Source organism: Oreochromis aureus, linkage group 13, assembly GCF_013358895.1.
Source record: "Oreochromis aureus strain Israel breed Guangdong linkage group 13, ZZ_aureus, whole genome shotgun sequence".
Taxonomy (NCBI): domain Eukaryota; kingdom Metazoa; phylum Chordata; class Actinopteri; order Cichliformes; family Cichlidae; genus Oreochromis; species Oreochromis aureus.
The window spans coordinates 17,580,182-17,590,543 of record NC_052954.1 but is presented as its reverse complement, the minus strand read 5'-3'; positions in this window follow the sequence as shown (position 1 = coordinate 17,590,543).

Here is a 10,362-nt window from a genome sequence, read left to right as displayed (position 1 = left end):
TTATCTGTCCTGGCTGATTTACAAGTTGCAGAGTTCTCTGACACGGCCACAAAATGCGAGGGGTTCGAGACAGAGAACATGCTCTGGGCTTGATGTACTACTGCGCATGATACCTTCAGCTATTTACACCCTGATCTACAGTCTCTTACACTGGAGACCAGAGTTTTTTGGCGATTTTTTTTTCTTATTTACGAGGGGACAAAGAGACATCTATCAGCACTCAGCTGAAGCCAGTGACAGTGTATAGTGTGACTTTGAGGCGGAAAGTGAATTGTATTCCTACCCCTGGGGTACGCTGGGACAAACACGAGAAACAATGTTGTGGTCGCCGCCCGTTTCCATCAGCTACACACACCCATTCAGCACTCCTCTTCGCCTCACTCTTACTTGTCGTCAAGGTCGTGCCCCCCCTTCTTCCTTAGACACAATGATCCTTAAATAGACCTTCTTTAAGCGACGATGAGGATTGTGGAAAGCTCGAGGGAAGAAATGGGGAAGGGACGGGGCTTTTTACTACAGCATGGAGAAATGTCCCCTTTCCCTTTTAAGGGCTGTTGAAAGATGTATAGTGCTACAGCATCATGATGAATCCCCTCTGCGGTGGATAGAACACTTCTCATATCATTAAGCTTTAGTAATGGTCCCAGTGCTGTGCCCCTCCTGGCAGGGTTGCCTGGCATTTACTCCTCTCTGGCTAACAGGCCCGCTTGCTGCCTACAGATTCTCATGGCTTTCCTGCAACCTTTAGGCTCCTTCAGATGTGTCTGATAGAGTTTGTTTCCTGAAACAACTCCTAGTGAATTGCAAGCTTATTACTACAGAAAAGTTACTTCAGGAATATGCGCTTCTGTAGCCTCAAACTGTGCAAACATAACACAAAATGCACTAGTTATCAACTTTTGTGTCATAGTGAGCAGGGTGTAGTTGAATGATAATTATCTTTTTAAATGAACAATGTATGATAATTTATATATAAAGTTTTTTTATTTGTAAGAGAGAAACTTTGATTGATTGATAAACAGCTGTTGCGACATCATGACATTTAGTCCCCTGTTGGCTCCAAAGCAATGAATCCCTAACATGCAGATATTCTTTTTATTTCACTTGACTGTGTTCATGTCTTTAGCTTCCAAATCCTGTATCTTCATTTTTTAAATGCAGACTTTCAGTTTAAAAGTGATTTCACTAAATAATTTTGTCCTATTTACGCAACAGAGCTACAGACAGTTCTTACATACTGGCTGGCCTTAGTCTTTAGTCTTTATTATATTAGGAAGAGCATTTCATTTCAAACCCTCCATGTTTAAATCTCACATGAAAATATGAAAATGGATGCTCAAATATAAACACCTTTAAATAAATCCATTACCCTAATGTGAACTTAACCCCTATCTGACCAAGACTTTGCACTAAAATTTAATGGTTTATGTTATAGGGACAAAAGGGATGCAAGTCCCCACAATGTCACTGTGTGAGGACATTTATGGGCAGTGAAGTTACACACACACATGGACACACACACACACAGAGTATATGTTTGATGGACTTTTTGTGAAATTGTTTAAAACTGCTTGCACAATCAAGAGCTGGTTCATTTGTATCATGTATGCTTCCTCTCTGTCCTCACAGAGTGTGATACATTACTGAAAAACACGACTTAAAGCTAAACTGCAACTTTAAAGTTGATATCCCCTCCCCCCCCGAAAAAGAAAACATGTGTTATTTGCAGTTGAGCAGCTTATCCCTTGCTGTTTGCATTCCTACTGCTTTTTTAGACTCATTTGATTTTCTGTGTGGATGGGCTTCAGCTCTGATCTTTGAACCTGTGCACAGAGACTCCACTGTGTTAGCCTCCAGGGTGCATGTGTTACAGCATGCATTGGTGCAACTACACTTACGTCTCTCCCCAGCCCTCTCTCACACTCTCAAACACCAACACATACTCACATGCTGGGATATAGGTTTCGCCAGGGTCCTTCATAGATCAGCCTCCCCTGACAGCTCTCTTAAATGTCCTTGGCAGCCCCCCAACCCTCAGCCCTCGTTCCCTCTCTGTTCCTGCACCTTTTCCTCTTCGACCAGGCTTCTGATGGATGCTGCCATATTTCTCTGCCTCTCTCCTCTGGAATGCTCCCATAACCACTGGGCCCTGTAATGCAAGACACAATCTGTATATATCCCATTAAGTGTCACTTTGTGAATGAACCTGTTTCTTCACACTCGGTTCACCTGACAGAATGAGATGCACAGGATGGAGGCTGAAAGTTGACCAGCTCCTATAAAGTCAAGAGCTCTGACTTTAGAGGAGCTGGTCTCCGATCACAAATGTCGCTGTTACCATAGCTAGTATTCCCATTGTTAATTGTCCTATAAAATGGAGGTTAGATGCTGATACTTATTTATAGGCTTTGCTCCTTTAGCTCTGGCCCTACTCTGTCAATATTCCTTTCCCTTAAGCAACAACTCATCTCCAGTACATAGATGTCCTCAGAGCGGTGAAGAATTGTACTCAAAATGCAATGTTAGTTTTCCCTTCACCCTCTGCAGTCCCCAACTAATTTTTTTTAACATCATGAGGTTTTATACACACTCGCTGCTTTGCTATCAATCATATTTTTAATTTAATGTATGAATATGTGATTTATGTTGCCCAGGCAGAGGATATAAATCTATTTTCCAAGGGGGTGGGGTGGGGTGGGGAGGGGGACAGGAGCGCTGATGTTCCCTTATTGATTGGCTGGCTTAATAGTGTTTGTTCTTTATAGCTGATCTCAGGAAATAAAGCAAATAAATAGTTGAGAATGAGTTCAGTCACTGTGATGCTCACGAGGGTGTGAGAGAGATGGAGTATGGAGGAAGGAACAGGAACGGAAAGAAGGAAACAGCAGGGAAATGGGATGAAAAAAACAGCTGATGGGTCAAATCATAAACCAACGATAAATATGGAATGGTAAATGGCCTGTATTTGTATAGCGCTTTCCTTAGTCCCTAAGGACCCCAAAGCGCTTTACATGTTCAGTCATCCACCCATTCACACACAGGTGATGGCAAGCTACATTGTAGCCACAGCCACCCTGGGGCGCACTGACAGAGGCGAGGCTGCCGAACACTGGCGCCACCGGGCCCTCTGACCACCACCAGTAGGCAATGGGTGAGACTGTTCGAGCCGGGGCTCGAACCGGCAACCTTCCGATTGCAAGACGAACTGCCAACTCTTGAGCCACGATCGCCCCGTCAGTCATGTCAGTCATATCCTTATTGTTAAACTGGTGGTGGTGAAACTGTTCATCTAAACAGAGAGAACTCATTAAGAGTATTAACTTGCAACTTTTCTGTCCTTTAGTCTAACTGTGAAATCAGGGCACAAAATCACATGATGCTTTCGTCACTTTTTCCACGAGGCTGGGTCAGAACCAGAGGTTAGGACAGCTGTAGAGGAAAAGTTTGCTTCGAGGTATCGCTGTCCTTTGCATGGTCAAAATGCTAACTTTTATTGACACTTCATCACAGTGTCATGAGTGACAGAACATGATGTTTTTCTTTGCAAACCCAGAAGCCACATGGTTAGATGTCAGTCTTGAGTCATAGCTTTTCTGTTAACGCGAAGTGTCAGGCCATTATTGGCTCTGAGACTGTTTTACAATTCTCTGAGGATTTGTCAAATTGATTTGAAAACCAAACTGTGGTAACTGCCCGGCACCAGGCTCTTTGGAGGAGTGATGAATTAAATTTGTCTTGACATGTCACATTAGGAGGAAGGAAAGAAATTACTCTTTTAGGCAGAAGTACTTGACCACGTTACATAAATACACTAAAGTCATAATCACATAAGCACGGGTTTATGCTCTTATCTACATTCTTTAATTTTCATATAGATCTTATATCAGCTCCTCGTCTCCAATATTTAATCATAAACAATGGAAGAAAAACGGCAAAAAGACTTTAGATCAGCGACTTCAGCTTCTTCCTACTTAGTCCACGCTGTAAGGAGGAGATGAGAGCATAAATCAAGCCCATTAGCCCTCAGGTCTCTTGGTGACAGTTCCCGCCCTATGGCTGATGTAAACCAAACTTACTGTTTGGAGATGAAGAAGCCTGTCATGCAGCTGCAGCCACCTCAGCCCCTGTCACCCTCCCTTGGAGATGCTCAAGCAGTAATAGCAAATCGATTGTAGTTGAGGGACAAGGGAAAGTGAGGAAAAAAATCTTGCCTTCATGTCCGGTGGAGGGATGTGCATATAGGAAAATATTACAACAAAGCCTGGAAACATTTCGGATATCCTTGCCAATCTCTGCAGCTATATATCACTTGGTGAGGATAAATAGCAGTAGGTGGTGATGACACCAAAGGACAGAAAGACACAATTGCAGCTTTTAACACTTTTGTGTTACGAAGAACTGAACATAACTCAGAAATGCGCATCATTACTGCACCTTTCTGTTAAACGGGCTCTCTTCTGCTGCAGCAGATTTCATTCATTGGTGCTCAAGAGCTTAATTGTCAACTTTGTTGTTTTGTTGTTTACCAGCCGATGGATTGCTATGTGACCAAAGTCCCTGTCTACAAGCTTCCCGCAGTGACCTGATGATAGAAGTAATGGGGGCTCTTTCATCTCATTATGCCTAATAGTGTATTGATTTCAGTCTGGGAGAAATGACTACATCATCTCCTTAGTTAGCCCAAGTCATAGATACAATACACAAAATCTTTTCTAATCCCTTTTAACCGTAATCTCAGCAGAAACCACCAATAACTAGTATCTCACTCATATTTTGCTGAATATAAAAACTGGTATTTGAGTGCTTAATGTTTTGTGTTGGAGTGTACTGTACGTGCCATGTGCTCTGTGATCTGAAGCTGTAAAAGCAGTGAAAGGGTCCTTGCTGCCGTTGCTGCCAGCCTTAGTCAACACACTATCCCTCGTGTGTTTCTGTCGCTGTCTCCTCAGTGGGGTAATCAGCCATTCTCCTGCAAGGTAATTCCTGCTCAGGAGTGCATGTGGCCGACACTGCGGAAATTCATTTTTTGGTTTAATTTCAGGCCTATTGATCGCGGAGCGCTTTACGACTGCATGACATCCATAATCACAACAATGGTATGACAGCGCAGATAAATAATGTGGCAAAGGCAGAGAGAGAAGGAGGGATGAAAGGGAAGCTGAATTGAAAAAAAAGGGAGGAGAGCCAGGATCCATCTCTTACTGTATTCTGTATTAATTACCAAACTCCAGCCTATTACACCCTCCCAAACCCAACCTAGTCACCTGATTGATCTCCTCTCAGAGGCCATAAATTAGTTTTCTTCCCAAACTTATCTGAAATCTGTTTGTTTAAGCATCCATTAAAAGATAGAAGCCAGTGCTCTACAGTAATTACCACAGCTACTGTAATATCTACAATTATTATGATTAGTGGAGCAGAATTAAGTTACTGCTAAAGAAACCACAAGGGGCCAAAGCCATGGAATAATTATGAGGTTTTGCATAGAGTAAAGCTGCAGAGTGCAGGCTGGAGCGATGTAGCTGAAATGAATATCCGTTGATGGAGGCCACAGTGGATGCTTACTGAAAAGCAAAACATTTTTTATATCATTTTGTGGGCTTTTTTTTCTCCCTTCATTAAACAGGGCAGCATAGATGGAAATATCACGCAACACAGGTCCTCAGCTGGATTCAAACATTGGATGGTGGTGCAACTATCTGGTATGCACTGTAACCACAGAATGCCCCGGAAAGCAGAAATGATCGCGCCAAACGTTTCAACTGCAAACTTGTGTTTGTTCTGGCGGAGCGTATTGACACTACCACTGGCTATTTGATTTAAAATTAGATGCTTCCACACCATTTTGCACCTTTTATGAGATATTTGTGGAAATATGCACGCTTTCCCGTCAAGCTGCTGAATCATTTTCTCCTCAGTAACTATAAACGCCCATTTCGGAGACAGCAGGGGCCAGTGCGGTCGGTGTTTGAGTGGGCAGGAATTTCGAGAGAGTCAAGAGAGCTGGTTTAAGCTGGCAGCAGAGGCCAAAGCAGGTCTTTCACCTCAACTAACATACTGTAACTTTACCACAAGGCTGCCTCATTTCAAATGCAGCTTTAACCCCACATTCTATGTATTGTACAATGAGATGTGATAAATTGGAGTCCGAATTGTGACCTTTAGCAGTGTACATGTAGTTAAATGATAGTGGTGTCTAGTAAACAGTGGTTCCAGTGAAGCAGCAGTGCATAAAGTGTGGCTCTTTTGGTTATTGGACTCTGAAGAGGGTTGACAGCACCAGCTCATAAAATGTCTCAAGTCAAAAAGGCGATAAGGATGCAGGGTTAATGCGGCTTGGCACACAGTTTTATTTGTGCGGAGGAGGAGAAATCCTGCTCTTCTCCCCCCTCCGGAGAGGCTTACAGCAAAGTGGATACTGTTGCAGGACGGGAAGCAGTGGCGCGATGGAGGATGCCCAGGGAAACAGTGCAAGCAGGCGTGAGAACGAGAAGCTGACCGTTTTTATTGTGGCCATATCAGACACACTTTGCAGGAGTCATCAAAATGACAATGTTATAGTGTCACCTTTCTTACAAAAGATACAAGCTAATCAACTAGTCCACTGAATTTTTTTATTTTAATTTTGAAATGTTTCATCTGGTATAATGAAAAACAACAGTATGCAGCTCACTGCATGTTATTGCATGAAGATTTTGCATATAGGCCTACATTTGGTGGCTCATCAACACAATGAACTTGTAACTTGCGGTTGTAACAGAAACAAACAGCATGCTTAACCTGCTGAAGTTAACTAAAGTTAGCAGGTGTTCATTGCCAGATAGTTAATCTAAGTGCCTTCCCCTTCCGACTTGGAAAGAGCAACTTCTCACATACTCTGCTACTGAAGTATGGACTATCCAAAAACGAAATTAAGTGCTTGTTTTTCTAGTGAAAAATTCAAGTGAATGCCCATGTTTTCTCAAGGTCTTTTTCACACATAAGAGGCTTTTGCTATGTTTGTATAGCTGACATGCTGAAGTTCAAAATGAGCATCGGAGTGGGGAAGAAAGCCCGTTTAAGTGACTTTGAACATTGCATGGCTGTTGGTGCCAGACACGTTGGTGTGAGGATTTCAGAAACTGATGAGCTACTGGGATTTTTCCAAACAACCATCTCTGGGGTGTACAAATGATGGTCTGAAAAAGAGAAAATATCCAGTGAGCTGCAGTTCTGTAGGCGAAAATGGCTTGTTGATGTCAGAGGTTCGAGGAGAATGCCTAAACTGCTTTAAGCTTATAGGAAGACAACAGTAACTCAAATAAAGCATTCAGAGATGTTTTTTTTTCTTACCTTGATACAGCCAAGGTATGCAGAAGAGCAGGAGGACAGATGGGCTATACCAACAGAAGACCACACTGGGTGCCCCTCCTGACAGCCAAGAACAGGAAACTGAGAGTTTGCACAGGTGGACACAAAATTGAACAACCTGTAGATAGATTAGAAAAACTTGGTGGTGATGAATCTCAAACTGTTTTTTTGAACACAACAGTGAGTTCTCTGTACTAAAACGACCCCCATAGCCACCAGATTTCAATCTAATAGAACACCTCTGGGATGTGTTGGAACAGGAACTTCAAATCATGGACGTAAGCAACTGTGTGATGCTATCATGTCAATATGGACCAAACTCTCTGAGGAATGTTTAAAGCACCTTATTGAATCTGTGCTAAGAAAAGTGAAGGCAGTTCTAAAGAAAAAAGGGGGCCAGCCCAGATTTAGCAAGATGCACCTAATAACTACACGGTGAGCTTATACCGTTGATGGCTTGGTAATGTAATAGCTACAGGCAGTAAGGTTTTAGAGCAAATTGCTGATCACAAGAGGATTTTCAGCCATGTTGCATGTAGTCACTGTAAAAATCTCCTCACTTGCTTCTATTATCCTGAGCCCCTGGATTTCTCTGCTGCTAAACATGCATACACAATGAGACATGGCTTGGCAACAAAACTATTTCTTGTTGGTGTTAGGGATGAGCACCACTGGGAGTGAATTGTACTGCCAGGCTCCACACCACTGATCAACTAAAGCTATTTGTATGTGAATCAACAACCAGCCCGCTGTCTTTTTATTAGGGAGGGCCAGTGACCCTATCATGGACACGACCTGTTAAGAGAAGCAGCCTTTTCTTATCTGCATGCCCTTGGAGTATGCGCCTATTGATATGCCACCTTGACTCTATCTTCATGCCAAGATGCTTCCAATTATGCGAGCCGCTGGAGTGAGGCAGAGCGTGGGTTTCTGTACGATGAAAACTGGTCCATGGGTAATGTGATTGTGCTGCTTTTCCCCATAGGTATGGTGTCTGCACACGGAGGGGGGATTAAAATGAACAGCCATTTCTCCCATTTCTCACCATTTTTTTCCCCCACAACCTCATGACCCTATAAGCTAGACTGATCTATCTAGTTAAATAGTTCATAGTAAATGGCTTATCACGGGGGTCTGAGCTCTGCTACAGCTATCGATTAGATTTAGCAGTCAATTTTTAAATCATATGTGGGGATTTTTGCTGTGATATAACCTCCTGGCTGTCAGTTTTTCTGTAGACAGCCCAACGTCACCATACAGGCTGACTTAGGTGACCAGAGGGCAGCCCAATCATTGACGGGAGGCTGTCACTATGCTGAAGTAATAGGATCTATATTGGACAGCCACTGGGAAAGTGAGAGATGAGTAGAGAATATGTGCAGTAACTGTACATAGTTGGTTGAAGTTGTCTAATCTAACAAAGTGTTGGTGTCAAACATTATTCTTTTCTTTTATTATTTTCCTGTCAGGATTCCAGAAATAGTTCTCTCCATATGGACTTTGCTGTTCGATACATTGTGCACAAGAAAATGATCTGCACAGTGATTTAACTCTCAAATTTTTCTCCTGTATTTGCCATATTCAATTTATTTGGTATCCCAGAAGAGGGCAGCACTTCTTTACCAAACTTGCAACTTCTTGCTTATATAGTATTCTAGTACTTAAAGCTATACTGCGCAATTTAATGAAAAACACGCAAGCAGAGATCATAATCTTGATACGTTTCACACACACAAAAAAGACTAGAAGAAAGTGCTGCTCATTTACTGCATACTTCTCGTGCCTTTAATCTACGCTGTGCTACTTCCTTATTTTCAAAGTGATTCAGACTAAAACACAGCTTGTCACATGCACTGTGATTTATGGAGAAGGCGCAAGACAATTTGAAGCAGACTTTAGTCACTTCAAATTGCACTGCCCTTTTCTGCTCTGTCTTTCTGCCGCTCCTCCTCTTCTCCCTTTCTATCTCAACTCGCCTCACTTTTTTCATTTCCCCCCTTCTCCTTCTTTGCTCCTGCTCCACCCTGTAATCACGCCGGTTCATGGCTCTCATTTGGAGTGGTATATATAGCAGTAATTGTCAGGGTGCAGTACTGAGACTGGGCAGAGCATGTGTACTCTCTCACAGGGCTGTTTTGCAGTAAATCTCTTAGGGGAGAAGAGAGGTCCAGGCCGGGGAGGGGTTGGGGTAGTGAACGTGCTAAATAACATGCACATGCGTGAATACAAATTCAGTTCAACAAAATGCTCAGACAATGCAGAACTGGATGAAATTCTCAAAGCGGCTAAGCAGAGGCACTCTACCTAATCTGCCCCTGTAAGTCATTATGTATCGCTGCCTATTCATTTCCTCTCTCAACGACCTGACGTGGAAATTGAGCGGTGTCTTACGATGTGCTTTTCTCTACAGTTATGCAAATGTGTTCATTATTTAGGAAGGTATCTCATTGTCAGTAAACGTAGCAATTCCAGGTGATGAGCTGTATCTCAGGTGGTCTGCTTATGATTCATGAGCAGATACTGCACACATACAAAGCAAAGAGAACAGGAAACTCAATCCCAAGTGGAGGAAAACACAAGTGATCATCTTCAGCATAGTTTCAGATTCAAACATTATATAAGTTCATCTTCCTGAACGTGATTAAGAAAAAAGCAAGTCATCGTGAAGGCAAGAAGCTATCACGTGGCTTTCAGGGACAGCATTCCTGCTCAATAATCTGAGATATTATCAAAAAATCCACTCGTGTCTGTCTGCTCTATACACCATGGAACACTGCCTCCAAAAGAGATGACGGCAAAGCCTGTTATGCAGTCCAGTTGTTTGTGTGTGTATTTGAGAGACTATCGGAGTGTGAATGGTTGGTGGGTTCCCTGTAGCTTGTATGGACAGGTCTGTCATTCACTGAGAACACACAGTCTCCATTGTGGAGCCGTCTGTGGACCCCATCAGGTCAGGGTGGAGTGGGGCTCTCCGTATAAAAACACGTGCTGCAAACAGGAAGTGGGCCTGTA